The sequence below is a fragment of the Triticum aestivum genome, chromosome 2B, assembly GCF_018294505.1.
Source record: "Triticum aestivum cultivar Chinese Spring chromosome 2B, IWGSC CS RefSeq v2.1, whole genome shotgun sequence".
Lineage (NCBI taxonomy): Eukaryota > Viridiplantae > Streptophyta > Magnoliopsida > Poales > Poaceae > Triticum > Triticum aestivum.
Genome location: NC_057798.1, coordinates 773236959 through 773248687, shown reverse-complemented (window position 1 = coordinate 773248687; position 11729 = coordinate 773236959). Strand labels below are relative to the sequence as shown.

At 47.3% G+C, this 11729-nt stretch overlaps 1 long non-coding RNA gene and 1 pseudogene across 20 annotated transcripts; both read left to right on the top strand.

Annotated features, from left to right (window-relative positions):
* The first annotated feature begins 2439 nt into the window (after positions 1-2439).
* LOC123047296 (uncharacterized) lies at positions 2440-7754 on the top strand. 20 transcript variants are annotated; one of them, XR_006422903.1, is made up of 7 exons: positions 2444-3139; positions 3229-3337; positions 3439-3529; positions 3639-5433; positions 6546-6768; positions 6956-7034; positions 7111-7753. It is a non-coding gene; the product is annotated as an uncharacterized lncRNA (long non-coding RNA). The 20 variants fall into 20 exon arrangements; XR_006422908.1 differs by having other exon boundaries at positions 2445-3139; positions 7502-7753; XR_006422915.1 differs by having other exon boundaries at positions 2461-3139; positions 3639-4280; positions 6588-6768; positions 7111-7751.
* A 2567-nt stretch (positions 7755-10321) lies between these two features.
* LOC123047295 (uncharacterized) lies at positions 10322-10834 on the top strand (annotated as a pseudogene).
* The last annotated feature ends 895 nt before the right edge of the window (positions 10835-11729 follow it).

Sequence of the window (11729 nt, the reverse complement as noted above, 5' to 3'; positions counted from 1 at the left end):
GCGCACCCCCTACAGCCCATGTGCCCCCTCGGGGCAGGTGGACCTCCCCGGTGGAGCCCCGGACCCCTTTCGGCACTCCCGGTACAATACCGATAAAGTGCGAAACTTTTCCGGCGACCAAAATAAGACTTCCTATATATAAATCTTTACCTCCGGACCATTCCGGAACTCCTCGTGACGTCCGGGATCTCATCCGGGACTCCGAACAACATTAGGTTTGCTGCATACTCATATTCATACAACCCTAGCGTCACCGAACCTTAAGTGTGTAGACCCTACGGGTTCGGGGGACACGTAGACATGACCGAGACGGTTCTCGGGCAATAACCAACAACGGGATCTGGATACCCATGTTGGCTCCCACATGCTCCTCGATGATTTCATCGGATGAACCACGATGTCGAGGATTAGACAACCCCGTATACAATTCCCTTTGTCAATCGGTACATTACTTGCCCGAGACTCGATCGTCGGTATCCCAATACCTTGTTCAGTCTCGTTACCGGAAAGTCACTTTACTCGTACCGCAATGCATGATTTCGTCACCAACCACTTGGTCACTTTGAGCTCATTATGATGATGCATTACCGAGTGGGCCCAGAGATACCTCTCCGTCATACGGAGTGACAAATCCCAGTCTCGATCCGTGTCAACCCAACAGACACTTTCGGAGATACCTGTAGTGCACCTTTATAGTTACCCAGTTACGTTGTGACGTTTGGTACACCCAAAGCACTCTTACGGTATCCGGGAGTTACACGATCTCATGGTCTAAGGAAGAGATACTTGACATTGAAAAAGCTCTAGCAAAACGAACTACACGATCTTGTGCTATGCTTAGGATTGGGTCTTGTCCATCACATCATTCTCCTAATGATGTGATCCCGTTATCAACGACATCCAATGTCCATAGCCAGGAAATCATGACTATCAGTTGATCAACGAGCTAGTCAACTAGAGGCTTACTAGGGACATATTATGGTCTATGTATTCACACGTGTATTACGATTTCCGGATAATACAGTTATAGCATGAATAAAAGACAATCATCATGAACAAAGAAATATAATAATAACACTTTTATTATTGCCTCTAGGGCATATTTCCAACAGAGTTCTCTGGCATAAAGCCGGCTAGGTGCCCTGTCGAGCCCGCCGGTCATGAGCCAGACAACTGTCTGTTCCACCTCCATCGATGCTCCAGACCGTGGCAGGCCAGCTTTGCAGAGGTTGAAGCTCCAAGTCGGCGCGTGGTTCAGCTCGCCGAGGATTGGCGAGTTGCTCCAGGCCGGCAAGCGCGCGGGGGGGGGGGGGGGGGGGGGGGGCATGACCGCACGACATTGTGCTTGCCATGTCGTGCCGCACCTCCCGTGCATGCGATCACACCATCCGCCATCAATGTGCACTGTAACCACGCCTTACCGGCAGAGAAAGAAGCCAACAACACAGACATCGAGGAGGCGGCAGACAGCACGTCCACGCTCGCCGCCATCATGGAGGGGAAGTAGAACATGGGAGGCCGCCGCTGCTTGAGTCCCATAAAGGCCATTACCGAGGCGATGCCGACATAGAAAATCGGTGTTTTGCCCGGTCGCTGGCCACCGTCTTCCCCCTACACAAAAAGACAACCCTGGTCCGTGCAGCTTAGGGCACCCTTCCCCTCCGGCTGAGGCATCAGCAGGCGGTTCCACTCTGATGCGCGGTGGGGAAGCGAGCCGCCCTTTGCGCTGAAGCTTATATCTCCGAGGTTCAGGGCTGTCAGATATTGGAAAGATAATGGAGATTTGCCGCGGACAGCCGTAGAATAGTCAAGGATATCCATGTCGTCGGAATGGATATCCACCAGTGTTGGCCGTAGACTAGTTTTATCTTTATCCGATATCGTTTTTAGTTAAGAAATACAAAAAAGGTAATGAATTTTGTCCGGTTTATATGAAATCCGTCGTGTTTGCATGCATTTCGTCCGGTTAATTCAAAGAATGGTTGAAATGTATATGGCCAGTGTTGGATGGCGGCTTCAGCATCAGCGTCCGTGGACTAGTCCCCTGTCTGGTTCCTCTATACGTGAACAGATACCAAAGCAAATTTGATGGTGAGCATTGGAGATGCCATCGTAGTACACTCGAAATAACACCATCGTAGTACACTCGAAAAAGAAAACACCGTCGTAGTACGTACGTCTCAACAAAGGGCTGGATAATCTCTCCTCCTAATGTCTCAGTTGGTAGGTCACGTTCCGGGTTTTATTTTCGTTCCATCATTTTCGTCCGGGTTTTTTTCGTCCTCAATCCCACCTCCCACTTCTCCGTACCAAAAAGAAAACCAACCAAAACCAAGTAAAAAAGAGAGGGATGCCTCCAGTCCTCGCACGCCTCGCACTCGCATGCCTCAATGAAAAAAGACCAGCGAAAAAAGACCTACGAAAAAAGACCTACGAAAGAAAAAACAATGACAAAAGATCAGGCGACTCGCACGCACGAGCGAGGCCTCCAGATCCCTTCGCCACCGCCCGACGCCGCCAGCCCCGTCCTCCTCCCTGGCTCCCGGCGCCGCCCGCCCCCCATCTCCTCCTGCGATCCTGGCGTCGCCCCGCCCCACCTTCTCCCTCACTCCCGGCGCCACCCCGCCCCCACCTTCTCCCTCACCACTGGCGCCGCCCAACCCCCAACCTTCCTGGATCCCGGCGCTGCCCCGCCCCCACCTCCTCCCTCGCTCCCGGCCGCCCATGCCTCCTATGCACGCCCCTCCCTCAGCCCACCGGCGACCTCCCATCCTCCACCGTCTACCCCACCGTCGGATCTCCTCCTCCCCTCTCCTTCTCTCCCTCGCGGATGCGTCAAACCCACGAAATTTCCCTCCTCACGGCCGGAACCCTAGCTCGCGCCTGTGGGGACTGGGCTGGAGGTGCGGCACGGGATTCGCACCGCAGGATTCACCAGCGACGAGTCCAACAGGTCGTCGAATCGGGGAACGGGATGGCGCACCCTGCTGCAGCCGCCGGTCGGGACGAGCGCGGCGGCGACGAACGTCGGTGCGCCTCCGTTTCCTCGACATCCAAGGACGCGGGCGCCGGATTTGTTCTCGCCTGACCAGCCTCGGTATCCAGCTCCCTACAGCCACCGCCGGCGTCGACTCCCAAGGTTCGATCCGCCTCTCGCCTTTCCTCTTTCGATTCACCCCATTGATTTGTGTGCGATCGATTTGCGTTTTTCACGATTCCAAATAGCAGGCGAGGATGACAACGACGCCAAAGATGACGAGGCCCCGAGCTCGAGCACGACCACTACGACGCACTGCACAAAGGCCCCTGCTTCCTGCCTGCCCTTCCCTTTGCTTGGGTAGCTCCTCCCTCTCCCTCTCCTTCAAAGAACTAATATTTAGTTTCATTGCTTTTGTGCGTGCAAACGTTTTGACCGCCTCCATATGGCTGTTTATGTAGAAGATAGCTCTCTTCAGATGTTGTTCCTGTCCTTCTCCTTGGTTGTTGAGCGCTGCACTCACTCATGTATGCAGGTTGAGTCCAAGCACAAGTAAGCACCATTATGTATGCTGAAAGACGACTCTGTTCAAATATTCTTTTTCTATCCTGGTTTGTCGATTTGTGTGTGATTGATTTGCGTTTTTTCCGATTTCAAACAGTAGGCGAGAAGACGACGGTGACGCAGAGGAGGATGAGGACCCGCGCTCCAGCCCGACCACGACTATGCACCGCACGGTCCCTGCTTCCTGGCTGTCGCCAATTGCCCCCTTCCCTTTACAGTACTACTCTATTTGTTTTCATTGCTTTTCACCCAGTTTTGCACACTTTCTGGCCCTTCACTTTTTTGTGTGCAAATGTTCTGATCGCCTCCATATGGCTGTTTCCGTCCTCCTGCTCATGCTGTCTCCATCCTCCTGCTCAAGCCGTCGCCATCGCCTCCCATCCTTCATGGCCTGCGTGTGTGCGCCCACTGTTGGAGGACGACGTTGAACATGAAGCGGAGCCCAGCCGGAGCAGTCTGACGCGGTGGTCGTCGCCAAGGAGCGGTGGTCGATGCCATGTAGCAGGGGCCCTCGGTCGCCTGCACACCGGCTGCGTTCTGAACTAATGCTTTCTGCAACTGCAATGTTCCCCTCCACATTGTATCTTGTGTAGGCAGAAGGAATGCAGCTCAGTGACGGCGTCGGCTACAACTGGATCGATGGCCTGAAGGCTTTTACTAAGAAGATGAAGAATGTTATAGAACAGTGTCCATCAACAAAGAGTCCTACTACTACCGGTTGGAGAGGCTCTATCCTCAGGTGATTGATTACTTAAGAAGTATACTGAATTATGATATCCATCGATCTAATTTTGTATAGGAATTTTGAAAAACTAAAGAATCTGTGGTACATGATTTGATTTACTCATTTAGATTTTAGTAAATTGTGAACGGAAGTTTTTTTCACAAAACCAGTGCACCACCCTTTCTACACACATCATTCATGGATTGGCAGACTAAAGGTTCTATTCAACATCTTTGGTGGATTGCATAAATGGGCTAGAGTAAAAATAGACCAGAATTGTTATATGTGCTTAGGGAAGTGGGATTAGATCAAGATTTTTTTGACAAAATGAGAAATCAATGGCTCAAGGAGAGTAAGCCCAAAGAGATAAGTATTGTTTTCCTTTAGTAGCTTGCCGCATAATTCATTCAAACATATTTAGAGTGGAGCAGGAATATTCAAACAAGGAAATGTACACAATATCTGTTAGTATACATGTGACACTTTCCCGTCTTTCGACTAATGATTGCCTCCTGCCAGGTATCACTAATAGCACATTCATCACATCATTTGTGTAGCTCATTCTGGTGTAAGTCGGGCCAATTTAGAAAAGATTTTAAAGCATATTCATACAGGTTATAGAAGTCAGAGTCAAATAGTATAATAAGTGATTTGTTTGTGCAGAATTTCTAATTGATCGTCTTCTAAGGATAAATGGAACTGCTACCTTTCCTCTCTCCAATAAACTATTAGACCCTGCTTGTAACTATTTTTCATCTTGGTGTGATTTATAAGGGAGGCCATGCCATTAGTTTTTTGTTATTACATGCTGTGATGACCCCGATTCATTGATGTATAGTTTCGTATGTGGTCAATTACCTAATACGGTAGTTACACTTCTCCTGGTTTGCCTTGGTCTGAAATCTGACTTTTGGACTGATTGTAGTCAATCTGAATTAGTGAGGTTCTTTTTTCCAACTGTCCATGTTCAGTTCTCTACATTATCATGCATTTTCTTTGGTTTAAAGATGTCATGATGTTCACCAAGGCAGAGAAGAAATGTTTTAAAGTTGTCCCTTCAATTGAAACAAGTATGACTTGGTCCTTAGTGCCTATGCAGACATGAAAACGGAAGGTCGAGAGGTTTAAATATGTCATGATGTTTACAATTGCGGATATCCTGCTTCAGGTACTTGCCTGGTAACTCACAATTTCAACACAGAAGTTACTAATCTGTAAGACATGCCCTCTCTCATTCAATGATGTCCTGAAATTTTCACACAAAGCTTTGTAATCTTGCCAAGTAACAAGAGAGCCAAGTAATCATGCGAATTTTCAGAGAACTTCAAGTGGCATGCCACCATTTGCAATGGTTGTGATGTAGTGATAATTAATAAACTGCAGGCCTTCTAAATATTCTAAAGTTGCATATCTAAGAGCATATTATATTTCTCATAAACAACTGGAGTTAAGCTTCTATCCTCTTCCTGTCTTGAAGGAATTATCTGTTGAGTAAGCTACAGTCTCTTTGTTTGACTAGCTAGGCTGTGTTACATACATGTATAAGATGATGCTTCTGTGGCTATAACTGGTGCCTGCCGCGCTAAATAGGAAACACCCTATTAATTACCCACCTCAATTTCATTAGTGCGTCCGGCCTGTGAATTTTACCCCAGACTATAAATCCCCTCCAAACGAAACCCTATAGGTGTACTATGACTCTTAATAGTTTATCCTTGTAAAAGTAAGTGTGTTGGGTTATTTTTTTGGTGTGGTTAGAGAACTCGACTCCATTTGGAACGAGGGTTTGAGTTTTATTTTTCCTAAACCTTTGAGAGGCAGAGCCATGGAAATATTTTGTGCTCTCATTCCTCTGGATGGAAGCTCTAACTTTTCCTCTTTGTTTCCAATAAGCTACTTTCTTCGAGATTGTGCAATGAAGGATTTTGATGGTAAGGGATCGTAGAGCCTCGGGTGACTAGCATTAAGATAGGAAGGCTGTTGCCGCCCTTGTCCCTTGCTGCTGGGTTGCCATGGTGGCGTCAATCACTGGCTTATTTAGAACAATAGTTAGTGGATTTTGTGATAAGGGTGAGGGCCGAGAGTGAGAGGGACGGGGTTGGGATTGTTCTGTTGTATGCGTGAAATTATTTCCCTACTTTAGAAAATATGGCAAATTGCATTTCATTAGAGATTGATTTACAGCAAATTGCATGAGCGAGTGGTTCATGCATTTTTCATCAAGTCGTACATTTTCTTGGTTACGACATAAGGGTAAATGTACTGGTTGGTTGCTTCAAGACTTAATAACAGACACTATGACAATGGCTCAAGAGATATCAGATCTACCTTCTTGGATGGGGGCGTTATGGGTGGCGCACGCCTCGGCCCCCTTGATGGCCGTGGTGGATGGACATGAACACGAGGGGGGATCAGGGCGGAGAGCAGGGTGGTTGGCGGGGGACTCATCCTTGGCAGTTCATGGGAAAGTATGGTGTGAAGCAGAGGGGGCGCCATGGCGAAGGTGAGGTAGCCGTCATCCGGTCATCTGTACTCCTAATGTCTCAGTTGGTAGTCTCCGCTCACCGGTTAAATTTCGTCCCACCAACACCGGTTTTTTTCGTCCTCCCTCCCACCTCCCACTCCCAGCTATTCCCACCGGCTTTATTTTATGTGATCTGAATCTGAGCGAGTCTTAAATTTTGGTGCAGTGTGAAAGGAGGAAAATGATCGCCGGAAAGCAGGTAGATCTACACCTTGAGAGATGGCATTTTGCGGTACATTGTTTAGGTAAGGATATTGTGCTTTCTTCTGAAAACTCTGGACTGTACATTGAGTTGTGTTCCATTTTTTAAAAATTACTTAGAATCCTGCTTCTGGCAATACTACTATGAACTGGCATACCTCGTGATCATGAGAGGATGACAAGTTCCTGATCCCCAAGAACGCCCTCATGTGCGGCTGCCGGTCGTCGGACAAGACATCTCTGACTGACTTAGCCACACAGCGAACCTAAGTTCGTCATGGGAGGATGTCACCTTGGACTGGAGCAACAGACGTCGAAAATTTACTAGGAAAGAAGGCTCACAAATAAGAGTGACCCAAACACAAATTGTCGTACGTTTGCAATTAAACTCTTAGTAGCAGCTTGATTCTTACTATTGTTACTTTGGTGGTGGGTATAATTAGTCATGTAGTAGCATCTTACCTTCACCTTTGGCGTGAACTTCTCATACTATATATATTTGATTGTGCAGAATGGGTATGAGTTGAGGAAGCAGTTTTTACTGTACTTGCTAAAACATCGTGGGAATGAAGCTAAAGAAAACTTTCCAGATATTGTGAAAGAATTTCTTAAGCGCATCATCTAGATATTGATAGTTTTGTAACAGATGTTTAGTTCGAACATCGCTCAGTTTGTTACATGGACATGTCGTTAATCTTTATTTTTGTTATCAATTTACATTACAAAATTGAACTTCAATTATTCAATAATTGTGTTTGTGTTATATTGTTTGTACATATGAAATTTAACATGTAACTTTTACAAACTATTTTAAGAGCCCGTGGCAACGCACGGGCACTCTACTAATTTCCATTAACGTCGGGCATCATGCAGCAGCATGTTACCATAGCCCATAGGTACGAGGTACGACGGCGCGTTGATTTACCACCGATCGACCCACGTCCCACGTGCACGGGTCAGTATTTTCCTCACGTTAATTACGATCCAGTATCAGGCCACCGATTTAAGCTTGCTATAGATGCAGAAAAGAAAAGAAAAACAAAGAAAGTAGTACGACAAGGGAGAGAAAAAAACACGTAATAGCACAGGCGGTAAGCTCACCTTCCCATCCGGGATATCTCTACTTCTAATATCTCACTTGATAGTCTCGCCTCACATCCCACCAATCCCGGGTAAAACCTATATTACGCCCACGAGCGTCTTATAGCCGACCTTTGGCCCAACCTCAACCAATTTTGAGCTGGCCCATTTGACGCGTGCATTAAATCAATCAAATCCGCACTTACCGAAAAGAACATTATGCATTAACTCGTTCAAATCAAATCACTACTTACCAAAACATTCACATTTTCTCTACTCCTAATGAAGCAGTTGGTGAATAGTCCGCGTGGTTTATTTTTGCTGGTTTATTTTCGTCATTCTCTCACCTCCGTTTTATTTTCGTCATCCTCCCACCTCTGTTAACTCGCTACCCTACTCCCCTCGCAAGCAACAGAACCAGACGAAAAAAAAATCTAAGAAGAAAAACCAGGAAAAAAAAGCGGGCACGACCCGCACACACGCACGCACGCACGGTGCCCTCGAGCGACTATGACCCGCACGCAAAAAAAGCGCACCCACCACCTCCGCTCTCCTCCTAGGGCAACACCGGGGCGCCCCCGAACCCTAGCCGTCACAGACTTCCACCACAACCACGCCGCCGCCGCCGGCAGCCATCGCCGGTGGCCGCGAAGGCGGCTCCTCAAAGCAGGGACGCGTCTCCCGTCGAAATCCAAGTCCGTTTGCGCGAGCTTCTCCGCCCCTCGATCCGATCTTCACCTTCGCTCATGGTGGCCGTCAGCTGACCTCCCGCCGGCGGCCAGCTTGATCTGCGCGGCACTCGGCTGCCCGCATGGCCCACCTCCTCCCCATCGCGGCACTCGTTGGCCGCCGTTGGGCCTGCTTGCGGCGCACAGATCGGGTCACGCGCGACGGCTACAGCATCGCCGGATTTGTCCTTTCGTCCGACTGCGATCCCAACTCGAGCGCCCTCCTCCACCGCCTGCTTCCCCCACTCCCGCTTGACTCCATGGGGGGCGCTGGTGGCGACGCTCTGCCCGGAGTTCCGCAGATCTGCGTCTGCCAGCCGCGTTTGGCCTCCGTCCGCTGTGCTCTGCCGGCCCTGGCCTGCGCCGGGGTGGCCCTTGGCTCGTCACCAGGCTCAGCTAGCATGTGTGAGTGCGTGATCTCCACCGGAGATGCAGAACTTAAGGCCTAGCCTCCTACGCAACTTATTGACATACTCCTCGCGGTTGCTAGTTTCAGAGATAAAAACCAAAGACGGACGGTAGGTATGCACTAGGCATACAAGCTCTTGAATTGTCCGGGCCTGTCCGAGGCCCCGACAGTTCTAACTGATTATCGTCATGGCTCCTGGCGGGTGCTAATAGGCGCACCCACCAGTTGACCGAGAGCACCGGGCTCGACAGCTTCCTGTTTGCCATTCTGTCCAGTGTTACCCTTACCATCAGATTGCTCTCCCCCCTTCTTCTTTTTCTTTTGTTCAGAATCAGCACCCCCCTCTGTTGGTTTGGTCGTTCCTTTCTTCTCCTGTTCACCTGCATCCCTCTTACCCATCCTGTGCGTGCGTGTTTTTTACTCAGTGGCCGAGCGGAGGAGTAATTTTAGGGGCTCGGCGCAGTGTGGAGTAAACTTCTTACCCCACTAACCGATTTAGGCTCTCGGCTAGGTCCCGATTAAAGAAGTAACAAAACCTTGAAGAGTAATACAATGCATTTTTTTAGGGTAGCAACTAGCAACGAATTCCATCTCGATCATCAGTGCACAGAATCAGGTGCTGCTTGCAGGAAGGTAGTGGATATGTGCGCGACAAGTAGATGGATAGATAGATGCCTTGCACGAACCACACGCACGGCATCTTTTTTTTTTTTTTTTTGTGTTGATGATTGTCATAATCCGTATTCCCTCTATCGTGGCAGCATGAAACTTATAATTGGCTCAAAGAAAAAAGCTAAATAGCTCAGCATAGATGGATATATATGCTAAATAATCCCCACTCCCACCAGCTAGCTAGTTGTTCTGGCAAAAGACCAAGGAAGAAGATCCATCTCTTCGATTGATTTCGTTCTAGGTGCATAGCGTAGTTTCACTAGCAGAGTACTTTACCTTCTCCTCTAAAACAGACGACCTCCTCTGGTTCTAGTTCAAGCCAACTCTATGCCTTCTTGTTTGTTGCTACTAGTATCTTATGAGTGCGACGTGATTAGATAAAGAGCACTAATTAATTTTATTATGCGTGCATGTTTTCAGGTGCAGCTCGAGCCAGCAAACCATGCAACCCATGGAGGGGGTTCTGGTTGCTTTGGCATCCTACGGCGCCACCATGCTCGCATAGATGGCCAAAGATAAGTTGGCCATCGTGACCAGGGTCTCCGGCGAGATCGGCGACCTTGGCGTCAAGCTCATGTACCTCAAGAACTTCCTTGCAGATGCTAATAGGAGGGGCATCGCTGACGAGAGCATGCGGAGGTGGGTGGAGGAACTGAAGCGTGCCATGTACGACGACGTAACTGACATCCTCGACCGGTGTCGGCGCAAGGTCACGGAGTAGGATTCATCCAAGGGCATGCTCTTTTGCACGAGGAATCCACTCCAGGCATCACCAAATTATTGGAAGTGAACCACTCTTTGTTAGGCGATGTAATAATGTAGGGACTTGATACTACGGATCCTACTCGTATAGTGCACAAGCCTAACCAACTTGGTATGGCGAACTCGCAAAAAAAATAAAAAAATCTCCTCCCTCCATTTATGTAAGCAAATAAAACTGTGATGTAAAAATGTATTTTCTTTTTGCGAGGACAGAAATGTATTGCCTCCATCCCATAATATAAGGATGTTTTTCACGTTCTTATATTACGGGACTGAGGGAGTACATATTAGTAGTATGAGAACTGTGGTCATGTTAATTCTAAGCTTGTAGACATGCATGGCAGAACTAATGCGATGCCTATTGAAGTTGTGACACAACAACTTATGAATTGATGCTAGGGCAGGATCAGTATTGCAGCCACATACATGGCTGTCAGTGAAGAACCAACCTGGAATAGTTCAGCAAGAGGAAGCAGCAGCAAACTCATGGAGCCATATGGGCCGAATTGCCGCAAACAGCCCAGCCTCACTTGCAGTTCCTCCTCGCTAGGCCACCGAACGCCACTTTCCCCATTATTTTTGTTATGTGCCCCTGTTTTTTTCTTCTTTGAGCTCCGTTAATTGGTCAATGTTACTGATAAATGATACCCAAACCCTATCCAGGACAAGCTTTGTACGTTTTTTTTCGTGAACTTTTCATAAATTCAGGATTTCGTTCCCAATTTGATATTTTTTAAAAAATTACACATTTATTTTCAATTTTTTGAGAACGTTTTTTCGAACCCAAGAACTTTTTTTGAATTACGAATGTTATTCAAAACTCGAAATTTCTTATGAAATCCGTTAATTTTCCAAATTCCCAATTTTTTAAAAAACCTGTGAAATATTTTTAATCCAATTTTTTTTCAATATACACGATCTTTTAAGAATTCGTATTTTTTAAAAATCCGTGAATATTTTCTTCAAAACTTTTGAACTTTTTCATATACATGAACTAATTAAAAATTTATTTACTTTTTTCAATCAACTATTTTTTCAATTTGTTTCTGCTATTTTCGAAAAAAATCAAATCATTCTTAGAAATGTCA